Source organism: Heterodontus francisci, unplaced genomic scaffold (assembly GCF_036365525.1).
Source record: "Heterodontus francisci isolate sHetFra1 unplaced genomic scaffold, sHetFra1.hap1 HAP1_SCAFFOLD_250, whole genome shotgun sequence".
Taxonomy (NCBI): domain Eukaryota; kingdom Metazoa; phylum Chordata; class Chondrichthyes; order Heterodontiformes; family Heterodontidae; genus Heterodontus; species Heterodontus francisci.
In genome coordinates this window covers 305537-315084 of record NW_027142149.1, presented here as the reverse complement: position 1 = coordinate 315084, position 9548 = coordinate 305537, and positions in this window count along the sequence as shown.

Here is a 9548-nt window from a genome sequence, read left to right as displayed (position 1 = left end):
AGAGTGTCAGAGAGTGTCAGAGAGTGTCAGAGAGTGATAGAGAGTGATAGAGAGTGTCAGAGATTGTCAGAGAGTGTCAGAGATTGTCAGAGAGTGATAGTGAGTGTCTGAGAGTGATACTGAGTGTCTGAGAGTGATAGAGAGTGACAGAGAGTGTCAGAGAGTGTCAGAGAATGTCAGAGAGTGATACAGAGTGATAGAGAGTGTCAGAGAGTGTCTGAGATTGTCAGAGAGTGTCTGAGAGAGTCAGAGAGAGTCAGAGAGTGTCTGAGAGTGTCAGAGATTGTCAGAGAGTGATAGAGAGTGACAGAGAGTTTCAGAGAGTGTCAGAGAGTGTCTGAGAGTGTCAGAGAGTGATAGAGAGTGATAGAGAGTGTCAGAGAGTGTCAGAGAGTGTCAGAGAGTGATAGAGAGTGATAGAGAGTGTCAGAGATTGTCAGAGAGTGTCAGAGATTGTCAGAGAGTGATAGTGAGTGTCTGAGAGTGATACTGAGTGTCTGAGAGTGTCAGAGAGTGAGAGAGAGTGATATAGAGAATTAGAGAGTGTCAGAGAGTGTCTGAGAGTGTCAGAGTGTGATATAGAGAATTAGAGAGTGTCAGAGAGTGTCTGAGAGTGTCAGAGTGTGATAGAGAGTGATAGAGAGTGTCAGAGAGTGTCAGAGAGTGAGAGAGAGTGATAGAGAGTTTCAGAGAGTGTCAGAGAGTGTCTGAGAGTGTCAGAGAGTGATAGAGAGTGATAGAGAGTGTCAGAGAGTGTCAGAGAGTGATAGAGAGTGATAGAGAGTGTCAGAGAGTGTCAGAGAGTGATAGTGAGTGTCTGAGAGTGTCAGAGAGTGATAGAGAGTGATAGAGAGTGTCAGAGAGTGTCAGAGAGTGATGGAGAGTGATAGAGAGTGTCAGAGAGTGTCAGAGAGTGACAGAGAGTGTCAGAGAGTGTCAGAGAATGTCAGAGAGTGATACAGAGTGATAGAGAGTGTCAGAGAGTGTCTGAGAGTGTCAGAGAGTGTCTGAGAGAGTCAGAGAGAGTCAGAGAGTGTCAGAGAGTGTCAGAGATTGTCAGAGAGTGATAGAGAGTGATAGAGAGTTTCAGAGAGTGTCAGAGAGTGTCTGAGAGTGTCAGAGAGTGATAGAGAGTGATAGAGAGTGTCAGAGAGTGTCAGAGAGTGTCAGAGAGTGATAGAGAGTGATAGAGAGTGTCAGAGATTGTCAGAGAGTGTCAGAGATTGTCAGAGAGTGATAGTGAGTGTCTGAGAGTGATAGTGAGTGTCTGAGAGTGTCAGAGGGTGAGAGAGAGTGATATAGAGAATTAGAGAGTGTCAGAGAGTGTCTGAGAGTGTCAGAGTGTGATATAGAGAATTAGAGAGTGTCAGAGAGTGTCTGAGAGTGTCAGAGTGTGATAGAGAGTGATAGAGAGTGTCAGAGAGTGTCAGAGAGTGAGAGAGAGTGATAGAGAGTTTCAGAGAGTGTCAGAGAGTGTCTGAGAGTGTCAGAGAGTGATAGAGAGTGATAGAGAGTGTCAGAGAGTGTCAGAGAGTGATAGAGAGTGATAGAGAGTGTCAGAGAGTGTCAGAGAGTGTCAGAGAGTGAGAGAGAGTGATAGAGAGTTTCAGAGAGTGTCAGAGAGTGTCTGAGAGTGTCTGAGAGTGTCAGAGAGTGATAGAGAGTGATAGAGAGTGTCAGAGAGTGATAGTGAATATCTGAGAGTGTCAGAGAGTGAGAGAGAGTGATAGAGAGTTTCAGAGAGTGTCAGAGAGTGTCTGAGAGTGTCAGAGAGTGATAGAGAGTGATAGAAAGTGTCAGAGAGTTTCAGCGAGTGTCAGAGAGTGATAGTGAGTGTCTGAGAGTGTCAGAGAGTGTCAGAGAGTGTCAGAGAGTGAGAGAGAGTTTCAGAGTGTGTCAGAGAGTGTCTGAGAGTGTCAGAGATTGTCTGAGAGTGTCAGAGAGTGTCAGAGAGTGTCAGAGAGTGAGAGAGAGTGATAGAGAGTGTCAGAGAGTGAGAGAGAGTGATAGAGAGTTTCAGAGAGTGTCAGAGAGTGTCAGAGAGTGTCAGAGAGTGATATTGAGTGTCAGAGAGTGTCAGAGAGTGATATTGAGTGTCTGAGAGTGTCTGAGAGTTTCAGAGAGTGAGAGAGAGAGATAGAGAGTTTCAGAGAGTGTCAGAGAGTGTCTGAGAGTGTCAGAGAGTGTCAGAGAGTGTCAGAGAGTGATCGAGAGAGATAGAGAGCGTCAGAGTGTGTCAGAGAGTGATAGATAGTGATAGAGAGTGTCAGAGTGTGATAGAGTGTGATAGAGAGTGTCAGAGAGTTTCAGAGAGTGATAGAGAGTGTCTGAGAGTGTCAGAGAGTGTCTGAGAGTGTCAGAGAGTGGTAGAGAGTATCAGAGAGTCTCTGAGAGTGTCAGAGTGTCAGAGAGTGTCAGAGAGTGATAGAGAGTGATAGAGAGTGTCAGAGAGTGTCTGAGAGTGTCTGAGAGTGTCAGAGAGTGATAGAGAGTGTCAGAGAGTGTCAGAGAGTGTCTGAGAGTGTCAGAGAGTGATAGAGAGTGTCAGAGAGTGTCAGAGAGTGTCAGAGAGTGATAGAGAGTTTCAGAGAGTTTCAGAGAGTGTCAGAGAGTGTCAGAGAGTGTCTGAGAGTGTCAGAGAGTGATACAGAGTGTCAGAGAGTGTCAGAGAGTGTCAGAGAGTGATAGAGAGTGTCAGAGAGTGTCAGAGAGTGAGAGAGAGTGTCAGAGAGTGTCAGAGAGTGTCAGAGAGTGAGAGAGAGTGTCAGAGAGTGTCAGAGAGTGTCTGAGAGTGTCTGAGAGTGTCAGAGAGTGTCAGAGAGTGATAGAGATTGTCAGAGAGTGATAGAGAGTGTCAGAGAGTGGCAGAGAGTGTCTGAGAAAGTCAGAGAGTGATAAAGAGTGTCAGAGAGTGTCAGAGAGTGTCAGAGAGTGATAGAGAGTTTCAGAGAGTTTCAGAGTGTGTCAGAGAGTGTCTGAGAGTGTCAGAGATTGTCTGAGAGTGTCAGAGAGTGTCAGAGAGTGATAGAGAGTGATAGAGAGTGATAGAGAGTGTCAGAGAGTGTCAGAGAGTGTCAGAGAGTGATACAGAGTGTCAGAGAGTGTCAGAGAGTGTCAGAGAGTGATAGTGAGTGATAGAGAGTTTCAGAGAGTGTCAGAGAGTGATAGAGAGTGATAGAGAGTGCCAGAGAGTGTCAGAGAGTGTCAGAGAGTGAGAGAGAGTGCCAGAGAGTGTCAGAGAGTGTCAGAGATTGTCTGAGAGTGTCAGAGAGTGATAGAGAGTGATAGAGAGTGATAGAGAGTGATAGAGAGTGTCAGAGAGTGTCAGAGAGTGATAGAGAGTGTCAGAGAGTGTCAGAGAGTGTCAGAGAGTGATAGTGAGTGATAGAGAGTTTCAGAGAGTTTCAGAGAGTGTCAGAGAGTGATAGAGAGTGTCAGAGAGTGTCAGAGATTGTCAGAGAGTGCGAGAGAGTGTCAGAGAGTGTCAGAGAGTGTCAGAGAGTGTCTGAGAGTGTCAGAGAGTGTCAGAGAGTGTCAGAGAGTGATAGAGAGTGATAGAGAGTGATAGAGAGTGATAGAGAGTGATAGAGAGTGTCAGAGAGTGTCAGAGAGTGTCAGAGAGTGAGAGAGAGTGTCAGAGATTGTCAGAGAGTGTCAGAGAGTGTCAGAGAGTGTCAGAGAGTGATAGAGAGTGATAGAGAGTGATAGAGAGTGTCAGAGAGTGTCAGAGAGTGATAGTGAGTGTCAGAGAGTGATAGAGAGTGATAGAGAGTGATAGAGAGTGATAGAGAGTGTCAGAGAGTGTCAGTGAGTGTCAGAGAGTGATAGTGAGTGTCTGAGAGTGTCAGAGAGTGATAGTGAGTGATAGAGAGTTTCAGAGAGTGTCAGAGAGTGATAGAGAGTGATAGAGAGTGTCAGAGAGTGTCAGAGAGTGTCAGAGAGTGAGAGAGAGTGTCAGAGAGTGTCAGAGAGTATCAGAGAGTGTCAGAGAGTGATAGAGAGTGATAGAGAGTGTCAGAGAGTGTCAGAGAGTGTCAGAGAGTGTCTGAGAGTGTCTGAGAGTGTCAGAGAGTGATAGAGAGTGATAGAGAGTGATAGAGAGATGTCAGAGAGTGTCTGAGAGTGTCAGAGAGTGATAGAGAGTGATAGAGAGTGTCAGAGAGTGATAGAGAGTGATAGAGAGTGTCAGAGAGTGTCAGAGAGTGTCTGAGAGTGTCAGAGAGGGATAGAGAGTGACAGAGAGTATCAGAGAGTGTCAGAGAGTGTCAGAGAGTGATAGAGAGTGATAGAGAGTGTCAGAGAGTGTCTGAGAGTGTCTGAGAGTGTCAGAGAGTGATAGAGAGTGATAGAGATTGTCAGAGAGTGTCTGAGAGTGTCAGAGAGTGTCAGAGAGTGTCAGAGAGTGTCAGAGAGTGATAGAGAGTGATAGAGAGTATCAGAGAGTGTCTGAGAGTGTCAGAGAGTGTCAGAGAGTGATAGAGAGTGATAGAGAGTGTCAGGGAGTGTCTGAGAGTGTCTGAGAGTGTCAGAGAGTGTCAGAGAGTGATAGAGAGTGATAGAGAGTGTCAGAGAGTGTCAGAGAGGGTCAGAGAGTGTCAGAGAGTGTCAGAGAGTGATAGAGAGTGATAGAGAGTATCAGAGAGAGTCTGAGAGTGTCTGAGAGTGTCAGAGAGTGTCAGAGAGTGATAGAGAGTGATAGAGAGTGTCAGGGAGTGTCTGAGAGTGTCTGAGAGTGTCAGAGAGTGTCAGAGAGTGATAGAGAGTGATAGAGAGTGTCAGAGAGTGTCAGAGAGTGTCTGATAGTGTCGGAGACTGATAGAGAGTGATAGAGAGTGTCAGAGAGTGTCAGAGAGTGAGAGAGAGTGATAGAGAGTTTCAGAGAGTGTCAGAGAGTGTCTCAGAGTGTCAGAGAGTGATAGAGAGTGATAGAGAGTGTCAGAGAGTGTCAGAGAGTGTCAGAGAGTGATAGTGAGTGATAGAGAGTGTCAGAGAGTGATAGAGAGTGGTAGAGAGTGTCAGAGATTGTCAGAGAGTGAGAGAGAGTGATAGAGAGTTTCAGAGAGTGTCAGAGAGTGTCTGAGAGTGTCAGAGAGTGTCAGAGAGTGATAGAGAGTGTCAGAGAGTGTCAGAGAGTGTCTGAGAGTGTCAGAGAGTGATAGAGAGTGATAGAGAGTGTCAGAGAGTGTCAGAGAGTGTCAGAGAGTGAGAGAGAGTGATAGAGAGTTTCAGAGAGTGTCAGAGAGTGTCTGAGAGTGTCAGAGAGTGATAGAGAGTGATAGAGAGTGTCAGAGAGTGTCAGAGAGTTTCAGAGAGTGATAGTGAGTGATAGAGAGTTTCACAGAGTGTCAGAGAGTGATAGAGAGTGATAGAGAGTGTCAGAGAGTGTCAGAGAGTGTCAGAGAGTGATGGTGAGTGTCAGAGAGTGATAGTGAGTGTCAGAGAGTATCAGAGAGTGATAGAGAGTGTCAGAGAGTATCAGAGAGAGATAGTGAGTGTCTGAATGTGTCTGAGAGTGTCAGAGAGTGTCAGAGAGTGTCAGAGAGTGTCAGAGAGTGTCAGAGAGTGATCGAGAGAGATAGAGAGTGTCAGAGTGTGTCAGAGAGTGATGGATAGTGATAGAGAGTGTCAGAGAGTGATAGAGTGTGATAGAGAGTGTCAGAGAGATTCAGAGAGTGATAGAGAGTGATAGAGAGTGATAGAGAGTGTCTGAGAGTGTCAGAGAGTGTCTGAGAGTGTCAGAGAGTGATAGAGAGTATCAGAGAGTATCAGAGAGTGTCTGAGAGTGTCAGATAGTGTCAGAGAGTGTCAGAGATTGTCAGAGAGTGATAGAGAGTGATAGAGAGTGTCTGAGAGTGTCTGAGAGTGTCAGAGAGTGATAGAGAGTGTCAGAGAGTGTCAGAGAGTGTCAGAGAGTGATAGAGAGTGTCAGAGAGTGTCAGAGAGTGTCAGAGAGTGATAGAGAGTTTCAGAGAGTTTCAGAGAGTTTCAGAGAGTGTCAGAGATTGTCAGAGAGTGAGAGAGAGTGTCAGAGAGTGTCAGAGAGTGTCAGAGAGTGTCTGAGAGTGTCAGAGAGTGTCAGAGAGTGTCAGAGAGTGATAGAGATTGATAGAGAGTGATAGAGAGTGATAGAGAGTGTCAGAGAGTGTCAGAGAGTTTCAGAGAGTGATAGAGAGTGATAGAGAGTGATAGAGAGTGTCAGAGAGTGATAGAGAGTGATAGAGAGTGTCAGAGAGTGTCAGAGAGTGTCAGAGAGTGAGAGAGAGTGTCAGAGATTGTCAGAGAGTGTCAGAGAGTGTCAGAGAGTGATAGAGAGTGATAGAGAGTGATAGAGAGTGATAGAGAGTGATAGAGAGTGATAGAGAGTGTCAGAGAGTGATAGTGAGTGTCAGAGAGTGTCAGAGAGTGATAGAGAGTGATAGAGAGTGATAGAGAGTGTCAGAGAGTGTCAGAGAGTGTCAGAGAGTGATAGTGAGTGTCTGAGAGTGTCAGAGAGTGATAGTGAGTGATAGAGAGTTTCAGAGAGTGTCAGAGAGTGATAGAGAGTGATAGAGAGTGTCAGAGAGTGTCAGAGAGTGTCAGAGAGTGAGAGAGAGTGTCAGAGAGTGTCAGAGAGTGTCAGAGAGTGTCAGAGAGTGATAGAGAGTGATAGAGAGTGTCAGAGAGTGTCAGAGAGTGTCCGAGAGTGTCTGAGAGTGTCTGAGAGTGTCAGAGAGTGATAGAGAGTGATAGAGAGTGATAGAGAGATGTCAGAGAGTGTCTCAGAGTGTCAGAGAGTGATAGAGAGTGATAGAGAGTGTCAGAGAGTGATAGAGAGTGATAGAGAGTGTCAGAGAGTGTCAGAGAGTGTCTGAGAGTGTCAGAGAGGGATAGAGAGTGACAGAGAGTATCGGAGAGTGTCAGAGAGTGTCAGAGAGTGATAGAGACTGATAGAGAGTGTCAGAGAGTGTCTGAGAGTGTCTGAGAGTGTCAGAGAGTGTCAGAGAGTGATAGAGAGTGATAGAGAGTGTCAGAGAGTGTCTGAGAGTGTCTGAGAGTGTCAGAGAGTGTCAGAGAGTGTCAGAGAGTGATAGAGAGTGATAGAGAGTATCAGAGAGTGTCTGAGAGTGTCAGAGAGTGTCAGAGAGTGATAGAGAGTGATAGAGAGTGTCAGGGAGTGTCTGAGAGTGTCTGAGAGTGTCAGAGAGTGTCAGAGAGTGATAGAGAGTGATAGAGAGTGTCAGAGAGTGTCAGAGAGGGTCAGAGAGTGTCAGAGAGTGTCAGAGAGTGTCAGAGAGTGTCAGAGAGTGATAGAGAGCGATAGAGAGTGATAGAGAGTGATAGAGAGTGTCAGAGAGTGTCAGAGAGTTTCAGAGAGTGATAGAGAGTGATAGAGAGTGATAGAGAGTGTCAGAGAGTGATAGAGAGTGATAGAGAGTGTCAGAGAGTGTCAGAGAGTGTCAGAGAGTGAGAGAGAGTGTCAGAGATTGTCAGAGAGTGTCAGAGAGTGTCAGAGAGTGTCAGAGAGTGATAGAGAGTGATAGAGAGTGATAGAGAGTGATAGAGAGTGATAGAGAGTGTCAGAGAGTTTCAGAGAGTGTCAGAGATTGTCAGAGAGTGAGAGAGAGTGTCAGAGAGTGTCAGAGAGTGTCTGAGAGTGTCAGAGAGTGTCAGAGAGTGTCAGAGAGTGATAGAGAGTGATAGAGAGTGATAGAGAGTGTCAGAGAGTGTCAGAGAGTTTCAGAGAGTGATAGAGAGTGATAGAGAGTGATAGAGAGTGTCAGAGAGTGATAGAGAGTGATAGAGAGTGTCAGAGAGTGTCAGAGAGTGTCAGAGAGTGAGAGAGAGTGTCAGAGAGTGTCAGAGAGTGTCAGAGAGTGATAGAGAGTGATAGAGAGTGATAGAGAGTGATAGAGAGTGTCAGAGAGTGTCAGAGAGTTTCAGAGAGTGATAGAGAGTGATAGAGAGTGTCAGAGAGTGATAGAGAGTGATAGAGAGTGTCAGAGAGTGTCAGAGAGTGTCAGAGAGTGTCAGAGAGTGAGAGAGAGTGTCAGAGATTGTCAGAGAGTGTCAGAGAGTGTCAGAGAGTGTCAGAGAGTGATAGAGAGTGATAGAGAGGGATAGAGAGTGATAGAGAGTGATAGAGAGTGATAGAGAGTGTCAGAGAGTGTCAGAGAGTGATAGTGAGTGTCAGAGAGTGTCCGAGAGTGATAGAGAGTGATAGAGAGTGATAGAGAGTGTCAGAGAGTGTCAGAGAGTGTCAGAGAGTGTCAGAGAGTTTCAGAGAGTGATAGAGAGTGATAGAGAGTGATAGAGAGTGTCAGAGAGCGATAGAGAGTGATAGAGAGTGATAGAGAGTGTCAGAGAGTGTCAGAGAGTTTCAGAGAGTGATAGAGAGTGATAGAGAGTGATAGAGAGTGTCAGAGAGTGATAGAGAGTGATAGAGAGTGTCAGAGAGTGTCAGAGAGTGTCAGAGAGTGAGAGAGAGTGTCAGAGATTGTCAGAGAGTGTCAGAGAGTGTCAGAGAGTGTCAGAGAGTGATAGAGAGTGATAGAGAGTGATAGAGAGTGATAGAGAGTGATAGAGAGTGTCAGAGAGTTTCAGAGAGTGTCAGAGATTGTCAGAGAGTGTCAGAGAGTGTCTGAGAGTGTCAGAGAGTGTCAGAGAGTGTCAGAGAGTGATAGAGAGTGATAGAGAGTGATAGAGAGTGATAGAGAGTGTCAGAGAGTGTCAGAGAGTTTCAGAGAGTGATAGAGAGTGATAGAGAGTGATAGAGAGTGTCAGAGAGTGATAGAGAGTGATAGAGAGTGTCAGAGAGTGTCAGAGAGTGTCAGAGAGTGAGAGAGAGTGTCAGAGAGTGTCAGAGAGTGTCAGAGAGTGATAGAGAGTGATAGAGAGTGATAGAGAGTGTCAGAGAGTGTCAGAGAGTTTCAGAGAGTGATAGAGAGTGATAGAGAGTGATAGAGAGTGTCAGAGAGTGATAGAGAGTGATAGAGAGTGTCAGAGAGTGTCAGAGAGTGTCAGAGAGTGAGAGAGAGTGTCAGAGATTGTCAGAGAGTGTCAGAGAGTGTCAGAGAGTGTCAGAGAGTGATAGAGAGTGATAGAGAGGGATAGAGAGTGATAGAGAGTGATAGAGAGTGATAGAGAGTGTCAGAGAGTGTCAGAGAGTGATAGTGAGTGTCAGAGAGTGTCCGAGAGTGATAGAGAGTGATAGAGAGTGATAGAGAGTGTCAGAGAGTGTCAGAGAGTGTCAGAGAGTGTCAGAGAGTGATAGAGAGTGATAGAGAGTGATAGAGAGTGTCAGAGAGTGTCAGAGAGTTTCAGAGAGTGATAGAGAGTGATAGAGAGTGATAGAGAGTGTCAGAGAGTGATAGAGAGTGATAGAGAGTGTCAGAGAGTGTCAGAGAGTGTCAGAGAGTGAGAGAGAGTGTCAGAGATTGTCAGAGAGTGTCAGAGAGTGTCAGAGAGTGATAGAGAGTGATAGAGAGTGATAGAGAGTGATAGAGAGTGATAGAGAGTGTCAGAGAGTGTCAGAGAGTGATAGTGAGTGTCAGAGAGTGTCAGAGAGTGAT